General features: G+C 43.5%; 1 pseudogene; it reads right to left on the bottom strand.

Moving 5' to 3' along the window:
• The window catches only part of LOC141271857 (uncharacterized), a 118,210-nt pseudogene that overhangs the window by 3,027 nt on the left and 91,384 nt on the right, over window positions 1-23,799 (bottom strand).

Raw genomic sequence — 23,799 nt, 5'->3', positions numbered from 1 at the left:
GAAAAGACAATGGAAACAGAAGCTCTGGGCAGGACCGACTCTGTGAAGCCATTAAGAATAGAGTGGCTCGGATCGGTACTGCCATCCAGGCTGGCAGTATGGGTGTGTGTGCAGTTCAGCTGGAGTAATCTGCTCCCTGCTTCATGTAATTGGAAAGCACCACACCCTACTAGAGCTCGAAGCATATTGATGGAAGCTTCCAGATACAGCCTTGTTCTCCTCTGGTTCAGTCCCCAGTGCTCAGCTCCTGGCTTGTGTATTTGATCCTGTTGTGATCCTGGCCCGTTTACTAACTATTTATGGGTCTTCTGACTTTGTATTTTCTTTGCCCTCCGCTTTCTATCTAAAATCTGGGCCCCGCAAAGTAATTTGTTACCCAAAAACTAGGTTTTCTAAATTTAATTGAACATATAAAAACTTGCTGCTAAACTTCTAGGTCTTCTATCATCTGAAAAAAAAAAAGAATGCTGAAAAAAATAAAATGTGATGTTGGGAAAATGCTACCGACCTGAAATAGAAATACAGTAAATGTTATTTATTAGCTATTTTGTGTGGTATCACTATCTGATTAAAGAGCATACAAATTTAAAGTTAGAAAATGACACATCTTTCCAAATTATTTAGCAATTTTCAGGCATTTTCAAAAATAAATGCAAAATATATTAACAGCTTCACACTCCAGCCTGTTTTCACCTTCATGACCAGGTCAAATTTTACAATTCTGGCCAGTGTCAATTTATGTGGTAATAACTCTGGAACGCTTCAACGGATCCCACTGATTCGGAGAATGTTTTTTTAGTGACATATTGTGCTTCATGAGAGTGGTAAAATTTGTTCGATGTGACTTGCGTTTATTTGTGAAAATATAGGAAATTTGGTGAAAATTTAACAATTTTCAAACTTCTAATTTTTATGCCCTTAAACGAGAGAGTTATGTCATGCAAAATAGTTAATATATAACATTTCCCACATGACTACTTTACATGAGTACAATTCTTGAAACATTTTTTTTGTTAGGAAGTTAGAAGGATTAAAAGTTGACCAGCGATTTCTAATTTTTCCTACAAAATTTAAAAAATCATTTTCTAGGGACCACATCACATTTGAAGTGACTTTGAAAGGCCTATGCGACAGAAAATACCCAAAATTGACACCATTCTAAAAACTGCACCCATCAAAGTGTTCATAACCACATTCAAAAAATTTATTGACCCTTCCTGTGCTTCACAGGAATTAAAGCAATGTGGAAGGTAAAAATTACCATTTTACTTTTTTCCACAAAAATTTTCTTTTAGCCCCATATTTTTTATTTTCAGTAGGGTAACAGGAGAAAATGGACCACAAAAATTGTTGCAAACTTTCTCCTGAGTACACAGATACCCCATATGTGGTGGAAAACTACTGTTTGGGGCCCACAGCAGGACACAGCTCAGAAGGAGACTTTTTGAACGCAAAATTGGCTGGACTCGAGAGCAGACGCCATGTCGCATTTGGAGAGTCCCTGATGTGCCTAAACAGTGGAAACACCCCACAAGTAACTACATTTTGGAAACTAGACCCCTCAAGGAATTTATCCAGATATGTGGCGAGCACCTTAAATACACAGGTGCTATAAATTACTGTAAAACATTGAGCAGTGAAAATTAAAAATCACATTTTTCCACAAAAATGTTCTTTTAGCCCCATATTTTTTATTTTCAGTAGGGTAACAGGAGAAAATGGACCACAAAAATTGTTGTGCAATTTCTCCTGAGTATGCAGATATCCCATATATGGGGGAAAACTACTGTTTGGGCACACAGCAGGGCTCAGAAAGGAAGGAGTGACATTTGGAATGCAAACTTAGATGGAATGGTCTGTGGGCGTCATCTTGCGTTTGGAGAACTTCTGATGTGCATAAAGAATGGAATCCCCCCACAAGTGATCCTATATTGGAATTGATCTAGTGTTTTCCTGGCATGAATTTTATAAAGTGGTGGCATACGTAAGGTGTGTAGAGTGCATCAGGTTGGCATATGTGACTTGTACATAGTGCATCAGGTTGGCATATGTGACTTGTGTAGAGTGCATCAGGCTGGCATACGTGAGTAGTGTAGAGTGCATCAGGTTGGCATATGTGAGTAATGTAGAGTGCATCAGGTTGGCATATGTAAGTTGTGTACAGTGAATCACGTTGGCATATGTGAATTGTGCAAGTCAGAAATAAATTTAGTAGTCCATGGATGAGTGGTAGACTCTGAAACTGTCTTTCATACACAGACCAGGTTTGTCAGGGCAGGTGTCACACTAAATAATGTTGTCCTTTCGTACCAGTTTCCGTAACACACTTTGCCCCTTTTTTGCGACCTTTCTCACTTTGCAAATTGAGGTTCCTGACTTCCAAATATTAAGGCCGTGATCACTGTCTCCTGGAACTGAAGGTACGTACCAGTCTGGCCTGCACCTCATGATACCAAAAAAGCATTATGAAAAGCCGTCTGTACGATGTGCACGGCCAGCTTCTTGTACCACACCTTAGCTTTTCACATGGCACTGTAGGTGTGGAGGATTTGATCAGAGAGATCAACTTACCTCACGTTCTTGTTGTTACCCAGGACACAGTCTGGTTTGGGGACCAGTGTAGTGGAACCTTGAACAGCAATGGGGATGTTGCCATCAAAATGTATAGTGGTCAAGAAAAGGACATGCCTCTTGTACTTGACCACCAGCATGTTGTCGCTACATTGGCCTCTGCTTTCAGTCTTTCTGAGCAGCTGTTCAATTAGAGTCCTAGGGAGTCCTAAACTTGTGGATGTACCCTGAGGTACTCTCACACAACTTGTAGATTTTAATTCTGTACCTAGCCCTCTTACTGGGTAGGTATTGCCGGAATTTGAGCCTCCGCTTGAAATGTATTAGGGACTCATCTATACAGATGTTCCTTTGGGGAATATACACCTCAGCAAACTTGTTGCTGAAGTGATCAATGACCGGCCTAACTTTGGAAAGTCGGTCTAAGTTGGGGTCATCCTGGGGAGGACATTGTGCAAAAATTTGTGGACAGCCTCAAAGTGTGTATGGGGCATAGCCATGCAGAACAGTGGCGTGTTAAATAAAACGCCAACACTCCAATATTGCAAATTCCTGGCTTCTTCACTATACCCATGTGAAGAACAAGGCCCCAAACCGTCAACATTTCTACGGCATCTACAGGGGTCCAGTTAGCAAATGATGAAGTGGGATTTTGGGATAAAAATTTATGGATGTACAAATTTGTTTGGGACCGTCATGAGATCTACAAAATTGTCAGAGAAAAAGATTTGAAAATGTAAATTTCTGTGAAGACAGTAATGTCAAATTGGATTCCTGATTGCACCACAAAATCAGGAATCTGTGGCTCATAATTTTCAGGAGGTGAGGTCCATAGGGGATCACTAACAGTGGGCGCTATCTCATTTTCTGTCCTGGTGTGTCTGCATGGTGGTTTGGCATCACTTGATGAAGAGGAGGAGGAATAGGACAAATAAAGGAAGGTGGCATCCTCTCCCTCACTATCAGTGTCGAAGGCAAGGAAGGCGTACGCCTCCTTCCACTAAATACCGGGTTTGGGATGAGCGGAACATTTTTTCACATGAGTGGTGTGTGTGCCAAATTTTATTTAGGGGTGTGTGAGAGTTTTTGGTATAAACTTTTTTTTAATGAAATTTAGAACAGAAGAAAGGAAAAAAAAGAATAGAAAAATAGAAGAAAAGAATCTAGAAAAAGCTAAAAATAAAAAAGAGAATATAAAAATTTGGTAAAATAAAAAGGTACTGAACGGACGACAGTAAATACAATTACTGAGCACCCGCAACTAAATTAATGATATGCATAGAAAAACCTGTAGTATAACTACTATAAGAATTTTCCACTAAAATTTTCAAACAACAATTACTAGACGGACGACAGTAAAAACAAATTACTGAGCGCCCGCAACTATCTGACGCGGATTGTGATTATATTATAGTAAAAAATACTGTAGTATAAATGATTTACTACAGTATATCTTTACTCTGGGTTACTAATCTAACTCTATCGACTAATCTAAATTATTTTTTTATTCAATTCTATTTTCACACACAAAAAAAACAACTGGATGTTGATCAGTGATGTTCGTCACTGACCAGCGCTGAACGATTGTAGGACGCATGCATATTTGTGGTGCAAAAAGGGGAAAAAAATAAAAAAGTCCTGGAAAAAAGTGAGCATGGGATTTGCATCACTGATCAGTGCTCGGCAGCTCCAGGACTCACGCAAAAGAAAAACACTGCCAAAAATCGAGCGATCAAGCACTTATCAGCATTCGGGTGCAGAAATGGTGGTGGCGAAGAAGGGGTTAGGGAGAGAGGAGAAAAAGGGTGGGTGAGGGGTATTGGAGTGGTTTGACGCCACCGCATTTATTCTTAATTATGACAGATATATTATTCAGTAGGCCCAGAGACATGAGCAATTGTTCATATGAGCCTGAATGTTAACTCTCGTTGTAGGTTGAATTGATGTTTGTTGATTTGTTGAATGCTTGCTGACTACCTATTGTATCAGTCCAGGAAGTTTATTGTTCTGCAAACACTAAAGGACAAAATATGCAGGTTAAACACTCGAACAATGAGAGATGTCCTCCTCCCACCTCCCCCCAAACCAGTGAATAATGCCGTGAAGGACAGCTGTGGGTATAAAAGGGACCTCTCTCCTTCTACAGTGAAACTCTAGAGGATAGCAGCCAAGGCACCATGGCTCCAACCAGAGGAATACAGATCTGATTCACTGACTATCACTGAACCTACGGAGACGTTTGGAGAACCCATGCTGGGACAATCAAGTGACCTGGTCACATACCTCAATGGACTGTCAGCTTCCTAAGCTTGCTGCTAACTTCTCTTTGTGTGTGCCTGCCACTGGTTGAGGCAGTTGGCCCCGAAGCCCCAAACTGGCAGATGTTCTAAGTAAAAGGGTGAGACTCTGTCACTTGCACCATCTTGTGTACTTGGTGGGAATGAACTATATGTAATTGACTGCTGGTGATCCAATAAATTATCACCTCATTGTGTTGCCCTCACCCTGGGTTGTCTGAGTAGTATTCTACCCACAGGGAAGGAGAAGGGATGTTCAGTGAGATAAGACCTGATCCATCCAGTCTTTCTGAACACAGCCAGGCTAGCGAAAAGAGAGCACCCACTAACCCTCATGTCTCCACAGGTGGATTAGGAAAAAGCAGAGGACATGAACAGTTTAGAAAAGGATGAGGAACTTCTTCTTTTAGGAACAGCAGCTGCAATGATGGCACAAGTAAAAATAGTCTGTGGCACTACAAGTAACAGCAGATCTAGCAGCAGAACAGCACAGTGACCGCCCTGCAACATCTCCTACCTGGAATGAGGAAGTGCAGGGCGGTCACTGTGAGGTCACACCGTGTCTTTGCTCACTGATTGGTGCAGTCGGCGTCATCGTCCAACCGCAACAATCAGTGCTGGAGCTGGTGATGCTACCATTGCCAAGCTCCATTGTATGATCGGTGCTCTTACTGCACCAATCATAACTGGACCTCAGTGTTTCAGGCAATGAAATTGCCTCAAACACTGAAATTGCTGTGACTGGCTTTTCAGAATTGAACAGCGAATCACGGCGATCATAGTTGCGAGAGGGGGCAGCACCACTCCCTGTGGCTATGAGTCCCGGTGCCCTGTTGTCAATAAAAGCAGGCAACTTAATGCGATCACAGTGTATTTAGTAATGGTGGTCGCATGAATGACATAACGTATATATACTGCGTTGGTTGGGAAGTTCATCTCTTCAATGACGTATATACAGTCATGGCCAAAAGTATTGAGAATAAGACAAATAGTAATTTTTCCAAAGTTTACTGCTTCATTTTTTGTAATGGCAATTTGCATATACTCCTGAATGTCAAAGAGTGATCAGCTTAACAGCAATTACTGTACTTGCAAAGTCAATATTTGCCCAGAAAATGAACTTTAACCCCCAAAACAAATTTCAACATCATTGCAGTCCAGCCTTAAAAGGAGCAGCTAACATCGTTTTAGTGATTGATCCATTAACACAGGTGTGGGTGTTGATGAGGACAGGGCTGGCGATCAATCAGTCATGATTAAGTAAGAATGACATCACTGGACACTTTAAAAGGAGGCTGGTTCTTGGTATCATTGTTTCTCTTCAGTTAACCATGGTTATCTCTAAAGAAACACGTGCAGCCATCATTGCACTGCACAAAAATGGCCTAACAGGGAAGAGTATCGCAGCTACAAAGATTGCACCTCAGTCAACAATCTATCGCATCATCAAGAACTTCAAGGAGAGAGCTTCCATTGTTGTCAAAAAGGCTCCAGGGCGCCCAAGAAAGACCAGCAAGCGCCAGGACCGTATCTTAAAACTGTTTCAGCTGCAGGATCGGACTACCAGCAGTGCCGAGCTTGCTCAGGAATGGCAGCAGGCTGGTGTGAGTGCTTCTGCATGCACTGTGAGGCGGAGACTCTTTGAGCAAGGGCTGGTTTCAAGGAGGGCAGCAAAGAAGCCACTTCTCTCCAGAAAAAACATCAGGGACCGACTGATATTCTGCAAAAGGTACAGGGAGTGGACTGCTGAGGACTGGGGCAAAGTCATTTTCTCTGATGAATCCCCTTTTCGATTGTTTGGGACATCTGGAAAACAGCTTATTCGGAGAAGAAGAGGTGAGCGCTACCACCAGTCTTGTCTCATGTCAACTGAAAAGCATCCTGAAACCATTCATGTGTGGGGTTGCTTCTCATCCAAGGGAATCGGCTCACTCACAGTCTTGCCTAAAAACAAAGCCATGAATAAAAAATGGTACCAGAATGTCCTCCAAGAGCAACTTCTCCCAACCGTCCAAGAGCAGTTTGGCGCCCAACAATGCCTTTTCCAGCATGATGGAGCACCTTGCCATAAAGCAAAGGTGATAACTAAATGGCTCATGGAACAAAACATAGAGATTTTGGGTCCATGGCCTGGAAACTCCCCAGATCTTAATCCCATTGAGAACTTGTGGTCAATCATCAAGAGACGGGTGGACAAACAAAAACCAACAAATTCTGGCAAAATGCAAGCATTGATTATGCAAGAATGGACTGCTATCAGTCAGGATTTGGTCCAAAAGTTGATTGAGAGCATGCCAGGGAGAATTACAGAGGTCTTGAAGAAGAAGGGGCAACACTGCAAATATTGACTTGCTGCATTAACTCATTCTAACTGTCAATATAACCTATTGGTACTCATAATATGATTGCAATTATATTTCTGTATGTGATATAAACATCAGACAAACACTAATAAAAACCAGAGGCCAGCAGATCATGTGAAAATATAATTTTGGTGTCATTCTCAAAACTTTTGGCCATGACTGTATACTTCAAATGTCGTGAAAAGAATATTCTAAAACTACCAGAAAGTACAATGTGTAAAAGAAAAAAATATTCCAGAATCCCTAGAATCAGAAGAAGCATCCAAAGTTATCACCACATAAAGTGACACATGTCAGATTTGAAAAATGGGGCCTGGATAGGAGCAAAAAACTGGCTGCGGGAAGTGGTTAAATCAGAGTATTTTGGGCAGTAACTACTGTAGTCAAAAACTGTGACTATAGACAATAACACATCTACTGAAATCATCAAACTGAGCAGTCTCCATCAGAGAAAAAATTAGGAACTAGTGGTCAAACCCCTCTGGGGCAATTAGAGTATGTGGCTTGGGGGCTCTTGAAATCTAAACTATCATAAGGGCCAATATTTTCTGTCAGATGAGTTTCTTGAAGAAATATTAGACATTTAAAGAGAACTTTTTAAAACAGTGCAGAGCTGAGGTGTCTTAAATTTAGATCTCAGGAATTTGGCAGAGGCAATTATAATCCTCCTCTTTCTCTTGACGAAAATTATCGAGATTGTTCTTTAAGTGATTTTCTAACTTGTCAGCACATTCTACATATGCTGGCATTTGGCTTTGTAGTTTACAGATCTGGGTAGGTAATGGTCACCATCTTCTAATTCCAGAGGGTAGGTGGATCCTCCATGTTGTGTCCAAATGTCCAAAGCAACTTGAACAGTTTCGGGTGAAGAAGAATGTTGTGGTTTAGCGGTAAAATAGTGATCACATGATTGCAATATAGCCGAACTACACCAATGATAAAGGAGAAAAGCCGATGTCAGAATTCTGTAGTCTTTCTACGGATTTACCACTAGTGGCTGCTATTATTCACTTTCATAAATGTGCTGCATTTCCACTCCTTACCACTAGAGGCTTCTATTGTGTTTCTACAATTGCACTTTACTAAGATGGCCGTTGTTGAATCTGTGGAAGCCATCTTATTTCGTTTTTGGGCCTACATATAGCCACATGGAACTCTCACTCAATGCTTGAGTATAGTGTCTAGCCTTTAGTAGAGGTCCAGCTCCTTAGAACTGTCTTAGTCCATGTTCACATGTTCAGTATTTGGTCAGTATTTTACATCAGTATTTTTAAGCCAAAACCAGAAATGGAACAATCAGAGGAAAAAGAATATAAACACATGCACCACGTGCATTTTTTAGCCACTCCTGGTTTTGGCTTAGAAATACTGATGTGAAATACTGAACGTGTGAACGTTGCCTTGCCCAGACTGTTCCCACACCCCCGTCTTCTCTTGTCCCTATGATTCCTAGTGCTGATTCCAAGAACTGGAACTGTTGCTTGTTGTTCCCCACTTGTGCTCCTCCGGCCATTGGATTGCAGCTGTGCTCCAACATTATCATGACAGCCAGTGACTGAGAAGAATTTGTGACTTGGTGGTTACAACTCACCTGGGTAGTCATATGTAGGAATCTCCTCTTTACACCGCTCATCATCCCTCACATATGTCTCTGTAGTATTAATATGGGTCAGATCTTCACCCTGAAACAAATATTGTAAAAGTCACAGATAGATGGAGAAGTCACATCTATGATCAGCTCTAATCCTGTCATCTCCACCGCTCTCACTACACAAGTATAAAACATATAATAATGGTGGATAACACAAGACTGAACACAAGACCTTCACAGCCATCTACACATCATAGGGGAGATCTCATGACACCGTCTCTCCATCTACCTGACAATCCTGAGGAATACTGGGATCTTCTTGTTTACAGTCCTGTGGAAGAAGAGGACGGGGACATCTCTCTGGTGTTGTCCTCTTACTGGATAGAACTGGAGGAAACACATACAGGGACTGAATTCATTCTTTACATACAGATAATTATAGGCCGTGTGTATTTAGCCCTGTGTATTACCTGGTGATGTGAGGGGCTGAGGAACCTCCATCATGATGTCCTTGTACAGATCTTTGTGTCCTTCTAAATACTTCCACTCCTCCATGGAGAAATAGACGATGACATCCTGACACCTTATAGGAACCTGACAAATACAATGATACCGTCACCCCCCGATCCCTTCATAGCATTACTGTATAATGTCCCAGCATTCCCAGCAGTGTCACCTCTCCAGTCAGCAGCTCAATCATCTTGTAGGTGAGTTCTAGGATCTTCTGCTCATTGATGTACACATGTATCAGGGGGTGAGGTGGAGGCCTCGTGATTGGGCTCAGGGGTCTTTCCCAGCCCTCAGACACAGGAGCCTGACAGCGCTCACTAGAGGTGTTCTTCACTACTGTGTAATCCTGGTTATGGAGAGACACAGTAATAAATCTCACTACAGACATTTCCAGAGTCCTCACCTCTCCAGTTCTGTCCATCTGTTATTCCCATAGATAAGAATGATGTAATGTGACGTCATCAGAATCTCTCACCTCTCCAGTTCTGTCCATCTGTTATTCCCATACAGTACAGACCAAAAGTTTGGACACACCTTCTCATTTAAAGATTTTTCTGCATTTTCATGACTATGAAAATTGTACATTCACACTGAAGGCATCAAAACTATGAATTAACACATGTGGAATTATATACTTAACAAAAAAGTGTGAAACAACTGAAAATATGTCTTATATTCTAGGTTCTTCAAAGTAGCCACCTTTTGCTTTGATGACTGCTTTGCACACTCTTGGCATCCTATTGATGATCTTCAAGAGGTAGTCACCGGAAATGGTTTTCACTTCACAGGTGTGCCCTGTCAGGTTTAATAAGTGGGATTTCTTGCCTTATAAATGGGGTTGGGACCATCAGTTGTGTTGTGCAGAAGTCAGGTGGATACACAGCTGATAGTCCTACTGAATAGACTGTTAGAATTTGTATTATGGCAAGAAAAAAGCAGCTAAGTAAAGAAAAACGAGTGGCCATCATTACTTTAAGAAATGAAGGTCAGTCAGTGCGAAAAATTGGGAAAACTTTGAAAGTGTCCCCAAGTGCAGTTGCAAAAACCATCAAGCGCTACAAAGAAACTGGCTCACATGAGGACCGCCCCAGGAAAGGAAGACCAAGAGTCACCTCTGCTTCTGAGGATAAGTTTATCCGAGTCACCAGCCTCAGAAATTGCAGGTTAACAGCAGCTCAGATTAGAGACCAGGTCAATGCCACACAGAGTTCTAGCAGCAGACACATCTCTACAACAACTGTTAAGAGGAGACTTTGTGCAGCAGGCCTTCATGGTAAAATAGCTGCTAGGAAACCACTGCTAAGGACAGGCAACAAGCAGAAGAGACTTGTTTGGGCTAAAGAACACAAGGAATGGACATTAGACCAGTTGAAATCTGTGCTTTGGTCTGATGAGTCCAAATTTGAGATCTTTGGTTCCAACCACCGTGTCTTTGTGCGACGCAGAAAAGGTGAACGGATGGACTCTACATGCCTGGTTCCCACAGTGAAGCATGGAGGAGGAGGTGTGATGGTGTGGAGGTGCTTTGCTGGTGACACTGTTGGGGATTTGTTCAAAACTGAAGGCATACTGAACCAGCATGGCTACCACAGCATCCTGCAGCGGCATGCTATTCCAGCCGGTTTGCGTTTAGTTGGACCATCATTTATTTTTCAACAGGACAATGACCCCAAACACACCTCCAGGCTGTGTAAGGGCTATTTGACCAAGAAGGAGAGTGTTGGGGTGCTACGCCAGATGACCTGGCCTCCACAGTCACCAGACCTGAACCCAATCGAGATGGTTTGGGGTGAGCTGGACCGCAGAGTGAAGGCAAAAGGGCCAACAAGTGCTAAGCATCTCTGGGAACTCCTTCAAGATTGTTGAAAGACCATTTCTGGTGACTACCTCTTGAAGCTCCTCAAGAGAATGCCAAGAGTGTGCAAAGCAGTCATCAATGCAAAAGGTGGCTACTTTGAAGAACCTAGAATATAAGACATATTTTCAGTTGTTTCACACTTTTTTGTTAAGTATATAATTCCACATGTGTTAATTCATAGTTTTGATGCCTTCAGTGTGAATGTACAATTTTCATAGTCATGAAAATACAGAAAAATCTTTAAATGAGAAGGTGTGTCCAAACTTTTGGTCTGTACTGTATATAACAATGATGTAATAGGACGTCATCAGAATTTCTCACCTCTCCAGTAAGCCGGAAGAGGATCTCTAGGGTGAGGTGTAATATCCTCCCAGCCATCTTGTCCCTGTTCCTATCCATCCTTGACAGGTAAATCTGAAAAATCCTCTTATAGAGAAGATCTCCACTGGGAACATCAGATATTGTAGAGACCTGAAAGGGGAGAAGATAACGATGTAACATCATAAATGATCCAAAGTAATAATACAATTACTGTAGATAATAAGGGAAACATATGAGGGGATTTATTATTTCACAGCATTTAGTTTTCTTCTTTACATATACTAATAAATCCTATATATTTTAGGCCACAGACAACAAGCAGTTTCTTCCTCGGAGTCTGCAGCTGAATAAGTTTCTCATAGAATCATCTTCCATAACACTAATTCTAGTTTCATTTACCGACACTAGAATTGGCATTAGTAATGCTGCAGGAGATATTCATTACATGTGACATGAGAAATAACTACTGTATCTTTCGGACTATAAGAGTCACCTAGGTTTTAGAGGAGGAAAATAGAAAAAAAATGAAAGCAAAAAATGTGGTCATGATGCACTGTTATGGGGGAGTGGGTCTGCCGCTGACACTGTTATAGGGGTAATGTCCCCCAATTCTGAATCTATATCCCCCATCCTGGTACATATGACCCCCCCCCCTTCCTTTTACATGTGGCTTCCATTCCCATCCTGGTATAGATAGTCCCCTATCCTGGTAAGCATGGCACCCTCATCTCCATTCTAGTACGCATGGCACCCCCATCCTGGTATGCATGGCATCCCAATCCCCATCCCCGTGCACACAAAAAAGTAAAAGGATTCTACTCACCTTTCTTCCCTTTGCTCCAGCGCTGCATCCTGTTCTGCTGCCAGCAGCTGATCTCAGCACGTGAGCCGCACATGACGACACTGCCATGGGCGCCCTCTGACGATGAGATCAGCACCGGAATAGTCACTGCTTCCCACGCTCGGACTATGGACGTGAAGGGAAGTGACTATTTGTTCAACTTATCAGCACGCACAATATGAACCTCAGCCACGACTCCTGCAGTGGCCTGCTGATCACGAGTGCCCGCTATTAAAGAGCATGAATATTCAGTACTCTCCACGCCCATGGGAGTGGGGAGTAGAGAATATTCATGCTCTTTAATAGTGGGCCCCCGTGACTGCTATTAAAGACCAGAATGCCCCCACAAGTGAGCCCACTTTGGAAATTATACCCCTTTGGGAATTTATCTACAGGTGTGTTGAGGATTTTAACTTCATGGGTGTTTTCCAGAAACAAGCAGCAGTGGATGTTGCTCAGTGAAAATTGCAGACTGCCGTTGTAGTGATCAGTACGTTGTGCCCAGCTTGTGCTTCTGGAGACACGCACCCAAAAATTAGGCGGGCTCTCAACGATACAGAAATGCCAAACATGTGGACGCTAACTGCGGTTCAGGTACATTGTGGGGCTCAGAAGGGAAAGAGGCATTTGAATTTGGGAACACAGAATTTGACAAATTTATTTTGGGGGTCAAGGGCCATTTCACTTTTCCAGAGCTTTTGTGCTACCAGTAAAGTGGAAGCGCCTTACATTTCCGTTAACAGATGACGGATCTGAGTGGGAACTTGCTTTTTTTGTGGATTGAGTGGAAGTTTTATTGTGATCCAAAATGTTATGTAAAATGTTCCCATTTATCCTGTGCTCTACGCTGAGCACTGATATCGGGGTTTCCATTTAAATCTCCGAGTGACATAATTCAGATGAAATACCCGAAGGATCCATTTACTTTCATGAGGCAGCAGAGTTACTCTGGATTCCATTTGGCCTCTGTTCAGCGGTGTCCTTTTTTTTGAGAGGTGCACAAAATTGAGGCCGACAGCATTTTTATGCACGTCTAATAAAAAGACGGACACTGTGGGATCATATGCCAGACAACTCGTTTTACAAGGAAACCCCGGTGTAAGCGCTCAGCGCAGGATAAATGTGGGCCAAGCCATACTACAATATATGGGAGGCAGAATGAACAAATCAACAGCAGGTGAAGAATTGGTTTTATTCATTTTTTACGCTGTTCCTCGTGCAGTATAAGTGATTAGACGACTTTATTCTTCGGGTCGGTGCAATTACAGCAATGCCAGATGTATATCGTTATTTCACGTTTGGCTGCTATCACACACTAAAAGACGCTTTTTTTTGCAAAAACAAGATTTTCCATCATCATATTTTGAGAGCTATAATTTTTCCATATTTCAGCCGACAGTCATGTGACAGCTTGCTTTTTGTGGGACGTGTTGACGTTTTTATTGGTACCATTTTCGGGCACATGACATTTTTTGATCGCTTTCTATTCTGATTTTTGGGAGGCAGAATTTAAAAAAAACAGCAATTCAGGAATTGTTTTTTTTTATGCTGTTCCGTGTATGGTAAAATTGTTGAGGCAGCTTTATTCTTCGGGTCAGTACGAATACAGTGATACCACATTTATTTAGTTTTTTTATGTTTTGGAGCTTTTACACAAAAACTATTTTGTAGAAAAAATTATTATTTTTGCATCACTTTATTCTAGCAGCTATAACTTTTTTACTTTTCAGCTGATGGAGCTGTATGGCAGCTTGTTTTTTGCGGGACTATTACTGTTATTTACATTCGGCTTTTTTAATCGGGTTTTATTCTACTTTTTGTTTAGCAGTATGATGATAAAGCATAATTTTTCATAATAATATTTATCGGTACAATAGATATACAGTATATATGCATACATAGATTTTATTTTTTTTAATTATTTTATGATTTTTCCAAAAATTTTTTGCAACTTTTTTTTACTTTGTCCCACTATGGGACTTTCACTTTCTGCAGGCTGATTGCTGTTATAAGGCATATCACTACAGGAGCACTGCTATGCCTTATAACTGTCAGCCCAACAGACACATGTTAGTTAGATCATGCACTGTTAATGATGTAACTACCTTGAGAGTGCCTGGTGACCCAGATGTCGACATCGGGTAACCATGGCAAAGATCGAGCCCCCGCGATGATGTTGCGGAGGCACCGATCCGAGAGCAGAGGGACTTGTGGGGGGCCTACTCGCTAAATGTTGCGATCACAGCATTTAGGGGGTTAAAGGGCCGGGCACTGCTCCTGGCACTGAGAAATGGGTGTCAGCTGGCAGAATCAGCTGACACCCGGGGGTGATTGCAAAATCACCATGAGATATCCATACGTCCAAGGTCGTTAAGTACCAGGCGACCTGGACGTATGGATATGTCTAAAGTCGTAAAGGGGTTACATTTCATTTTATTGCATGAAATAAGTATTTGATCACCTACCAACAAGCAAGAATTCTGGCTCTCACAGACCTGTTAGTTTTTCTTTAAGAAGCCCTCCTACTCTGCACTCACTACCTGTATAAATTGCACCTGTCCACACACTTAATCAATCACACTCCAACCTCTCCACCATGGCTAAGACCAAAGATCTGTCTAATGACACCTAGGACAAAATTGTAGACCTGCACAAGGATGGGATGGGTTTCAGGACAATAGGCAAGCAGCTTCGTGAGAAGGCAACAACTGTTGGCACAATTATTAGAAAATGGAAGAAACACAAGATGACTGTCAATCTTCCTTGGTCTGGGGCTCCATGCAAGATATGGAGTAAGGATGATTGTGTAGTAAGGATGATTCTGAGAAATGTCAGGAATCAGCCCAGAACTACACAGGAGGACCTGGTGAATGACCTGAAGAGAGCTGGGACCACAGTCTCAAACATTACCATTAGTAACACACTACACCGTCATGGATTAAAATCCTGCAGGACACGCAAGATCCCCCTGCTCACGCCAGCACATGTCCAGGCCCATTTGAAGTTTGCCAATGACCATCAGCATGATCCACATGAGGTATGGGAGAATTTCATGAGGTCAGATGAGACCAAAATAGAACTTTTTGGCATCAACTCCACTCGCCGTGTTTGGAAGAAGAAAGAAAGATGGGTACAACCCCAAGAACACTGTCCCAGCCGTGAAGCATGGTGGGGGAAACATCATACTTTGCGGGTGCTTTTCAGCAAAGGGGACAGACGACTGCACCGTATTGAAGGGAGGATGGATGGGGTCATGTATCAAGTGATTTTGACCAACAACCTCCTTCCCTCAGTAAAAGCATTGAAAATGGGTTCTGGCCGGGTCTTCTAGCATGACAATAACCCGAAACACACAGCCAGGGCCAACTGAGGAGTGGCTCCGTAAGAAGCATTTTAAAGGTCCTGGAGTGGCCTTGCCTGTCTCTAGATCTGAACCCAATAGAAAATCTTTGGAGGGAGCTAAAACTCAATGTTGCCCAGCAACAGCCCTGAAACCTGAAAGATCTGGAGAAGATCTGTATGGAGGAGTGGGCCAAAATCCCTGCTGCAGTGTGTGCAAACTAGATCAAGAACTACAGGAGAAATCTGACCTCTGTAATTGCAAACAAAGGTTTCTGTAACAAATATTAAGTTCTGTTCTATTGTATCAAATACTTATTTCATGCAATCAAATGCAAATTAATTATGTAAAAATAAAATGTGATTTTCTGGATTTATTTTAAAGATTCTGTCTCTCACAACTGAAGTGGACCTATGACAAAAATTACAGACCTTTCCATTCCTTGTAGGTGGGTAAACTTTCAAAATCACCAGTGTATCAAATACTGATTTTCCCCACTGTATATCTGAGGTAATGAAAGACAACATCCTTTATTTTAATTGGGGCACACAGAGGGGGGAGTCCTTTGTTCCCCATCGATACATCCAAATATACCACCATGACATCTGAGACCTAACTATGGAGTCCTAGAACGATGTCATTAAAATTATGAAGAGAAAAACAAACAAGATAAAATCCAGCGACATTCACTAAAAAGATAAAAAGTTCTACTTGTGGAATAATCTGTCCCCAGAATGTCTCCATTACAATGTACAGCTCCTACCGCAGATAACAGCCCCTCATACATCTATAGCACCGGCCCCCCGGCCCGGATCCACATCTCCAGACTGGGGAACTGATCCAGGAGGTCGGTGCTGTGTCCCGGGGTCATCTGTATCTGCACCAGGAATGATGTGAAGGGAGTATGGCAATAGCAGTACTGTGGGAACATTATACTGTGTGATGGGGGTGGCGGTACTGTGGGAACATTATACTGTGTGATGGGGGTGGCGGTACTGTGGGAACATTATACTGTGTGTTGGGGATGGATGTACTGTGGGGGCATTACACTATGTGGGGGGATGGCGGTACTGTGGGAACATTATACTGTGTGTGGGGGATGGATGTACTGTGGGGGCATTACACTATGTGGGGGGATGGCGGTACTGTGGGAACATTATACTGTGTGTGGGGGATGGATGTACTGTGGGGGCATTACACTATGTGGGGGGATGGCGGTACTGTGGGAACATTATACTGTGTGTGGGGGATGGATGTACTGTGGGAACATTATACTGTGTCGGGGGGGTGGCGGTACTGTGGGAACATTATACTATGTGTGGGGGGATGGCTGTACTGTGGGAACATTATACTGTGTGTGTGGGGGGGTGGCGGTACTGTGGGAACATTATACTGTGTGTGGGGGGGGTGGCGGTACTGTGGGAACATTATACTGTGTGTGGGGGGGTGGCGGTACTGTGGGAACATTATACTGTGTGTGGGGGGGATGGCAGTACTGTGGGAACATTATACTGTGTGTGGGGGGGATGGCGGTACTGTGGGAATATTATACTGTGGGGGGGTGGCGGTACTGTGGGAACATTATACTGTGTGTGGGGGGATGGCAGTACTGTGGGAATATTATACTGTGTGTGAGGGGATGGCGGTACTGTGAGAACATTATACTGTGTGTGGGGGATGGCGGTACTGTGGGAACATTATACTATGTGTGGGGGGATGGCTGTACTGTGGGGACATTATACTGTGTGTGGGGGGGATGGCGGTACTGTGGTAACATTATACTGTGTGTGGGGGATGGATGTACTGTGGGGACATTATACTGTGTGGTGGAGATGGCGGTACTGTGGGAACATTATGCTGTGTGTGGGGGGATGGCGGTACTGTGGGAACATTATACTGTGTGTGGGGGGTGGCGGTACTGTGGGAACATTATACTGTGTGTTGGGGGATGGCGGTACTGTGGGAACATTATACTATGTTTGGGGGGATGGCGGTACTGTGGGAACATTATACTGTGTGTTGGGGGATGGCGGTACTGTGGGAACATTATACTGTGTGTGGGGGGGGTGGCGGTACTGTGGGAACATTATACTGTGTGTGGAAGGATGGCAGTACTGTGGGAACATTATACTGTGTGTTGGGGGATGGCGGTACTGTGGGAACATTATACTGTGTGTGGGGGGGGTGGCGGTACTGTGGGAACATTATACTGTGTGTGGGGGGATGGCTGTACTGTGGGAACATTATACTGTGTATGGGGGGAAGGCGGTACTGTGGGAACATTATACTGTGTGTGTGGGGGGGTGGCGGTACTGTGGGAACATTATACTGTGTGTGGGGGGATGCCGGTAGTATGGGAACATTATACTGTGTGTGTGGGGGGGTGGCGGTACTGTGGGAACATTATACTGTGTGTGGGAAGCACACATAAAAGGTCAATCTACAGTGTGAGTAATAGGTGTTTACTTAAAAAAGAAAGAGGGACAAAAACATCATGATTTTTATTAAGTGGCAACACAACAGCACCAAAATAGTCTCAGTAGTGAAGGGGTTAATGTCCCCTGTGCCCAGTAATGGGGAATCTCCACATACCTCCACCTGAATAGCTGCATAATACACTGTGTTCCAAATTATTATGCAAATAATATTTTCTCAGATTTTCCCAAATTACCTATATGAATTGCAGTCATTGTAATTTTCCTGTCAAATAACTATTAGAGTACAATTGAAAGGTTTTTGTACAAACTGCCTATGATAACAGTATATTTAAAAAAAAAAAAACTCAAACTGCACTCAAAATGCATGTTCCAAATTATTATGCACAGCAGAGTTTTCAACCTTTTCATTTTAATAAAGAACAAAAAAATGGTCATTTTAGAAATTATAAGCATTAGCAGGTTATTACAAACTGAAATCAAACAGTTTTCATCTCAAAATTTTATTCTAGGTGATGTTACATTTGCACATAGGACCCCTTGTTCGAAAGGAGCTTCTGAACTCTCTCGTCCATTGAATTTGTCAGGTTTTGGATGGTTTCTGCTTCAATTGTTTTGCATGAGGACAGAATACCCTCCCAGAGCTGTTGCTTAGATGTGAACTGCCTCCCGCCATGAAAATGATCTTGCTGCAGAATGCACGGTTCTTCTTCTTGAACCATGGAATTAAGTGCTGTTTGAGAAATGACAATTTTTTGGTCCTTTATTAAAATGAAAAGGTTGAAAACTCTGCTGTGCATAATAATTTGGAACATGCATTTTGAGTGCAGTTTGAGTGTTTTATTTTTTAAAAATATCCTGTTATCATAGGCAGTTTGTACAAAAACCTTTCAATTGTACTCTAATAGTTATTTGACTGGAAAATTACAATGACTGCAATTCATATAGGTAATTTGGGAAAATCTGAGAAAATATTATTTGCATAATAATTTGGAACACAGTGTAGATATATGGCTGTTTTGTGCTTCCAAAACCTGTGATGATGTCACAGTCATGGGACAAATTAAGCAGTGCGTCTTGGCACACTTTTGCCATGTCCCTGACCACACCTCTTTTGTCGCCCATTTACCATTTCTTTCTACCCTGGCAGGAAGAGATGTAGGGGGGATGGCAGTGAGGAACCATTGAGCAGACATCTGAGACTGCAGGGCGTAGACCCAAATCCGGGACTGTCCACGGTATCCAAAGAACATACCTCCCAACTTTTGAAGAACAGAAAAGAGGGACAGATGATGTGGCATGCTATGGCGCCTTGTCAAATTTTGGCCACGTCCCTGGCCACACCCCAATCAAAACCCATTTACCATTTCTTTCTACCGTGGCAGGAAGAGTTGTCAGAGGGGCAATGGTAGTGAGAAAAATTCAGCAGAAACCCAAGACTGCAGGGCGTAGACCCATATCTGGGACTGTCTGCAGTATCCGGGACAGTTGGGACTAGAGATGAGGGGATCGATTCACGGGACACCGGTCCAGCATCCAGGTCAGTGGTATCTGGCAGCTGAACGGGAGGCCCATGACTCTCTTACCTTCCGACATCCCCGATGCAGCTTTTGATTAACTAGAGCAGGTGGGACACCATCTGTGTGTCCAAGAATTAAGGAAAGACATTGTGTATGATGATCGGGATCACCAAAAATAGCAGTGATAACAAAAAATGGAATTTTATTAGACAACATAGAAAATCACACTAAAACATTTAAAAACAACCAATGCAATCAGTAACCTTCATGAACAGCCCATGAATGGACTGATAATAATCCTCTAGACCACCACATAAATTAATCCACTATGTGCAGTTGACCGTACAGGTAATAACACAATGTGCCTGGAGGCTCACAGTGGTGGAGAAAGATACATGACTACTTAGCACATAAGAGTTGTTTAGTACACAGAAATAGCAAAGCTATAAATGAATGCTGATGAGTTACTACAATCAATGTTTACTACCGAACCCACATTACGGTCTGATAATGCAGGGTGAAAAATAAGCTTGTGCACAGAAATGTATGTCAAATTAGCCTCTCATAAAGTCATGGTTAAATGAGATCATAGAACCTGTTCACAGTCCATGGTGGTTGGTTAATACCCACGAGTTCCGCCACCAAACTGTGGCTTCTTCAGGGGAAAGAAAATGGGCATGAATGATCTATTGTCTGGTGTCATATATATGTAGATCATAATAATTGAGATTAATTACCTCCAGCAGTGTTGGTCGCTTGCTGCTTACTGTGTGTTCCACTAGGTGAGCATGGTGCCCACATGACCGGAAGTGCAAAACATTTGAAATGCGCCTGCGCCAACTATCCAGGCCTCGTTCTGGCTAATGATTTAGAGCAAGGCCTGGATAGTTGGAGCAGGCGCATTTCACATGTTTTGCACTTCCAGCGGCACTTCCCGTCACGCGGGCACCATGCGCACATAACATGCACACATACTGTCAAACGGTCATAGTAAGGGGTAGGGGGCTGCAAATGGAAGCAAAATGGAGGTAAGAGCAGGACAATTATCCTGCAAACAAATGTGGATAGGAAAATTACTTAAAATAACAGAATAAAAAAATAATAATCTTGAACCAGGAGGCGGAGGTCCAAGTGGAGGAGGAAGTGGGAGAGGCGGAGTAGGTGGAAGAGGAGGTAGCCAACACCGTTTTTGTGTTTTGTTTATTTTTGGGCGGGGAGTACTCTGAAAACAGGCTCTGTGGGGGAACTCTACATGTAGGCAGTGTGATAATATGCATTTTTTTTGGGTGCAAATAATGAGGAGAGCATAAAATAGGGGATGTGCCAAGTTGCTGCTGGTGGTGGTCTATCTGCTGCAGGGAGTCAATTGACATGGTCAATCTGTGCCTGTTACATGCCCAAATGAAACACCTTCCCCTGGAGTCTAGAACAGGTAGAGGCAGTTTTAGATTGGATGGCTGAGAGGGCCTTCCGTTCCTTCACTTTGTCTTCCATCCAGTCCCCGGCTGAAAGCGCAGTTTGCACCTGAGTCCCATTAGCATCTGTATTCCACCTCACCCCTTGCAAATTAGTCGAGCCCCCCCCCCCCAAGTAATGCAGCAGTCACTTCTGCTTTTTGATGGCTCCATTAATTGTGGTTCCGTGGGCCATCCATCTGGCCCTGCCCCAGAAGTAGAACAGGTTGAGTGACTGATGCCCAACCACTTGTTCTGTTTGAGGATGAGTACATGGGAGTAGTGCAAACGGTTAGCAGACCACAGCAGCACATCTCAGATGATGATGATGACAAAACAAGGGTGACAACTGCTGCGGTTTTCTGTTGTATGCAGACCGGCAAGGAGGGCAGGGGTGAGGACTATATGGAAGATCATGTGGTAGATTATTATTATTTATTTTTAGAACACCATTGATTCCATGATGCTGTTCTGTACATGAGGAGAGGTTACATACAAAACACACATAGAAATTATAATGAACAAACTAATAGTGACAGACAGGTACAGAGGGGAGAGGACCCTACCCTTGTGGCCTTACATTCTACAGTATAATGGGGCAGGAGACAGTAGTTTAGGGGGTTGCAGCAGCTCTGGTGTTGGTGAGTTAGCAGGTCTGGTAGTGTTGAGGTAGCACCGGAGTTATTGCAGGCATATGCTGTTCTGAAGACATGCGTTTTCAAGTTCCACTTGAAAGTACGGAACGTCGGGGATAATGGGATGTGTTGGGGCACAAAATCACAGAGGATGGGGGATACTTGGGAGAAGTCTTGCAGGCAATTGGATGAGGAACGTACGATTGTGGAGGAAAGAAGGAGGTCTCGAGAGGACTGGAGTTTACGTGGTGGGAAATATCGGGAGATTAGTTGAGAGATATATGGGGGACAGATTATGAATGGCTTTGAAGGTCATTGTTAGTAGCTTGAAGTGGATATGTTGTGGAATTGGGAGGCAATGAAGGGATTTGCACAGGGTAGAAGCGGAGAAGTAGCGCAGAGAGAGGTGGATTAGTCGAGCAGCAAAATTAAAGACAGACTGGAGAGGTGCGATGATGCGATGGGGGATGATGTGATGATGGATGATGAGGTCCTAGACCCTACATGGGAGTCAAGACTATCCAAGTGACGTGGACAGTTTGGAGGAAGACGTGGTAGTCACGCTGCCCCAGCTGCACAGCAAAAGAGGAAGCAGGGTGCAAAAGCACAGTGGACAGCCCCTAGCCAGTACGTCGGCTGCAACTGCCCACCGCGCCGACGAACTAAGCACACTAAAGCAAGCTCAAAGGAGCTCCCCGACAAGACACAAGTGGTTTCCACGCTGTGCCGTCAGAGACTCAAGCAAGGCATAAATGTTTTTAACCCGAGCACAACCTGCATTACGAGGCATCTGAATGCAAAGCATGAGCTGCTGTCACGGGTATGTCAGAGGTGACAGTCGCCCTGCAGTTCGTTGCAGGAGATCTCTACGTTTGGCATTACAGGCATCTTCTTAGAGGCTGTCTCTGGGAACCAGCGGCTACCTCCCTCTGGCTAATTAACACCCTGCCTGGGGTATAAATACCTGCTGTGTTTCAGAGGGTGTTGCCGGCGATATTCATTACTACTCGTGAAGGCTTAGCAAGAGCAGTACTTCGTCCTTTCTGGAGCTTGAGGAAGTGTGCGCATTTGTCTGGAGTCGTCTAAAGCTAAGCAATTTCCCCCTGTTTGTCTACCCTTGTTGTCTATAGTGTTTAGTGAGATCGACTAGTGCTCATCTCTTCCCTTCCCCAGCCTTAGCCATGCGCCAGGGAAAGACAGGGCGAGGCACGGGTGCGGCGATTGGTGAAGAGCCAATATACGGTCGATAGTTAAGACAGGGTGACACTAGACCAGACTAGGAGGTCTCCTAGTCTTCACGCTCACTGTCTCATAAGTGATGATGTGACCAGATGTGAACTCCGCCTTGCAAATGCTGGAGAGACTGTGTGTTACTATCCCACTTTTATGCCTCCTTGAAAACAAGCTTCAGGCAATTATGGGTGAGGTGGTGGCATAGGAGCAAGAGGAGGAGGAACAGGGACCATTCACACCAGTATCAGGCCAGTCATGCACACATGGCTCAGAGATTGGATTCCTGTACCAACAGCGACCAGATATACAATTGTCTAGCAAGGGGACAGGTTTGTAGGAGGAGGAACCGTGCTCACAGCAGGATGGCACTCAAAGCAGCTCCCGGCCATCAGTGGAGCATGGCTGGGGGGATACAGAAGATACACCTCCCACCGCGGGCAGCTAATTGTTGCCTCTGGGAAGCCTCGCACACATGAGCCACTACTTGCTGCGGTGCCTGCGCAACGACCGCTGAGTTGCCTGGATTGTTATCAGTGCTGATTACTGGGTGGCCACCCTGCTGGATCCCTGCTACAAGGACAACGTACCAACTTTACTTACAGGGCTGAGGAGTCGGAGTCCACAGGCACATCCGCTGGTCCACAAGCAACGTGGGCAAGCTCACGTTTATAAAAATTAACCAGGCGTGGATTCTACAGGACTTTGGCTGAATAGAGACGTATAAAAACAGCACCCACCCAGTGTTATACTTCACTGAAGTTTGATCATTCTATTTGCCATTCTCAATGTTTTGGGGACTCCACAAATTGAAATAAAAAAAAAAAAAAACA

This window comes from Phyllobates terribilis, unplaced genomic scaffold, assembly GCF_046119375.1.
Source record: "Phyllobates terribilis strain yellow unplaced genomic scaffold, ASM4611937v1 Scaffold_5__5_contigs__length_657084704, whole genome shotgun sequence".
In the NCBI taxonomy this organism is placed as follows: domain Eukaryota; kingdom Metazoa; phylum Chordata; class Amphibia; order Anura; family Dendrobatidae; genus Phyllobates; species Phyllobates terribilis.
Note: the sequence above shows the minus strand (reverse complement) of the source record. Positions and strands in the feature narration are given on the sequence as shown.